We start from the raw sequence: 3,151 nt of genomic DNA on the forward strand, positions 1-3,151 counted from the left end.
CTATTTAAATGCTCCGAATTTAAGACATTTGACCTTTTCTCTCATCTCTAACGATCAGAAAGCCTGAACGAACAGGCTGAATGTGCGTGGAGCTTATATTCATAAGCTTGCCTTGACTGACATCTCTTTGAAACACACTTGTGGTCGTTGCCAGGTAACAAGGTAAACAATGGACCACATGTCATTCTGAGCCTAAATAGTATGCCTCAAACCATTTTCCCCGCAAAAATGTTCTCATGGTCAACAGAGCTGATCATGGACTGTTGGATATCAGACAAACAGCAGCAATAACAACTGCATTTCTATTGGTTTGTAACTAATTACAGAATACAGTTCACTTCTTCACAATAATTAGTAAAGCTTGAGTCCCTTAGAAGCTTAGACATAAAGGAATGTATATGAAAACAGCATACAATAAATGTACTGGAAATGTATTGGTGCCTCTGAATTAGCATTATAAATGGCAATATGTTCAGAATGATATGTATTGATCAGACATTTATTTGATTATTTACCATAGGCCACCATAGCTGAAATATTGATCAACATGATCACTCATGAAAAATAATGGTGAGACATCATTTGACATAAAAGTTCTCAGAGCCATAAGCCTGCCACCAGCGTTACGCACATAATGACACTCACCTGCACTCCATCACCTCCTTGATTACCTGTCCTTTATATGTCCCTCCCTTTGGTTTCTTCCCCAGTCGTCATTGTTGCTGTTTCATGTCGGTGCGCTGTTTGTGTTTCTTGTTTTGTTCATTTATTAATTAAATGTATTCACTCCCTGAATTTGCTTCCTGATTCTCAGCGTACATCGTTACAAAGCCTAATATAGGCACCCGGCACCCTACAATGTGCAGGATCCATTGATTCATACAATTTGTAACACTCATTTCCTGTCCGAATGTTTGAAAAAATCTATACAAAGTATGATGTCATATCACGTAAAAGTTTATTATTTAGGCTTTAGGGAATGCAACCAACTACAGTATAGAGATGGATGAGAGGGGGACCCATGTACCCCACTTCAATCAAGCAGGCTTCAGTCACACACTTGGCTTCAGTCACCCACAAGATTGAACGGGAGACAAATCCAGCTATTGCCTCCTTGTCAGGCCTCTCAGACAGGGGTCCTGGGATGGCCAGCTCCCACAGCTTCCCCGCATACAGTCCTTTGCTAGCTCAAGGCTGACCTCGTTGAAGAGGAGATCCAGGAGCAGTCCCTTTTCAATGTTTTTGAAAAAGGAAATGTTTGGTAAATGGGCAGTGAATGTATGATGCTATCAATTCCTTGATGTCGTGGTCTACTCATTCTACTATGTGTTTTATGGTGTTTTTGAAGTATTCCATTTGAAATATGCAATATTTGGTTGTGCACTTTATTGTGAAACTTTTCAATGTTTGTAATTGGAATTTTTCTGTGCCCGAAATGTAGATTTGAAATGAATAAATATGACTTACAGTATGTTAGGTCTGTCTTCATAGGCTTCACACCAAATCCCCCTTCTTTGCCTTGGGGGAGCTGTTTTTTGTATTGCAGCATTCCTGTTTTGGTGGGTTGCCTGGGAAGCTGTAAAGACAGTACATTTTCTAAAATGTCTATTATTACAGCTTGATGATAGTGGAAAGACAAAAGGAGATGGAAGATGAAATAATACAACTTTACACAATGATTTTCAGGGGTAACGTATCATGACAGACTCATCAAACTCTGATACTAACATAATGGTCTACGCTTGCAAAATCTACTGACGATGATGGTACACCATCTGTCTTCAGGATGAGCTTCCTGGCAAGACCCATCGAATGTACTTCCCAATTGATAAAGCAACTTCACTCGAAATGTGCACTGCACATGTCTGACATGATCGGAATTTGCAGCCTGTCCACCCGAGCCACTGCTGTCAGATGTCTTAATTCTTCGGAAAATAGTGTAAGGTTAATTGTACACTAAGGCATCCAGTCACAACACAGTGTGCTTTTGCCGGCATGCAATAAGTAGCTTGCTAGCAAACAGTCACACCACAGATGAAAGGTTACCAGTATATTTGGTCGTACGTTCTGCTTAAGCTAGCAACTAGTAGCTAGTTTACGGTTTGTAAACAAAGCCAAAGCAAGGCGTAGGCGCACATGTGATGACGGTTTTAAAGCGGGACAGATTTAAATGAGTTAAGATGATAAGATACACACTACCGTTGATGTATTTCCAGCTTTGGTAAAGCCTGCCTCCTGAATCCAAGAGTTTGAAACAGAGGGAGGGGACCAGTAACTTTATGATGAAACTTTATCAATGTACTAGCTACAGTCATTTTTCATACTTGGGTATGAATTCTTTGAACTGATTTTATCCGAATATGACCTAATTTGATGAAAAACATGATTTTCACTGTTCGGGATGTTTAAACTATAATTTTGATATCATGAATATTCAGTCTTTGCAGCCAAAGCTATGTCTATGAATTTGAGAGTGATAACATTTCTCTAGCCACATCCCTCAGCTTTTTACCCCAAAAAGTTTAAACTGCTGATTGGCCCTTCAAGTACCTCTAGTACTTTTCTGGAAGAGATCTTGACTTCCCAGATCAAAGTCCGTATCTGAAAAACAGAAAGAGGGTGGTTTAAAAGTGATGATTGCACTAAAGATTAATTTCCATTGCCAGATTCCTTTGACTGAGCATTGTCAGTTCAATACAAAATCAATAGAATGATCTGCTGCGGCTATTACTGTAGCTGTCAATCTTCAGTGATTTGAAGTTTCACACACAAGCCACAATTTACAGTGACAACATTGTGGCTATATAGCTGCAATATTTTGTCATTCAAACACACTTGGTTGAAATAAATTAAAGCCACATTTACCGGGACCAGACTGTAAAGCGATATTGTTCATGAATCAAAACCTGCTCACCTGTTCTGGGACATTTGCTCCTGAGTGGATGAAAGCATGTTGGTTGGCACACAGCCAATTAATTGTTGGCCTTTGAACCCGGTCCTCTCACTGTAGTCAGACTGGCAGAAGATGAAGACATTATTAAAGTTTTAGGCTTTGTGTTGCATTTGTGGAGATAGTATGACATCTTTTGTAGGCCTATTCAAACTTTACAACCTTCCCACCGTAGCCACTCTCAAGGTCTTGCAGAGAAAT

The 3,151-nt window shown here is 39.7% G+C and overlaps 1 long non-coding RNA gene across 1 annotated transcript; it reads right to left on the minus strand.

The window, feature by feature from the left end:
* Positions 1-936: 936 nt before the first annotated feature.
* LOC129834923 (uncharacterized) lies at positions 937-2,125 on the minus strand. Its single transcript, XR_008756334.1, has 3 exons — positions 1,729-2,125; positions 1,468-1,576; positions 937-1,229 (listed from the first exon to the last, which is right to left on the minus strand). It is a non-coding gene; the product is annotated as an uncharacterized LOC129834923 (long non-coding RNA).
* Positions 2,126-3,151: the final 1,026 nt, after the last annotated feature.

The sequence above is a fragment of the Salvelinus fontinalis genome, chromosome 3 (assembly GCF_029448725.1).
Source record: "Salvelinus fontinalis isolate EN_2023a chromosome 3, ASM2944872v1, whole genome shotgun sequence".
NCBI classification, from domain to species: Eukaryota; Metazoa; Chordata; class Actinopteri; order Salmoniformes; family Salmonidae; genus Salvelinus; species Salvelinus fontinalis.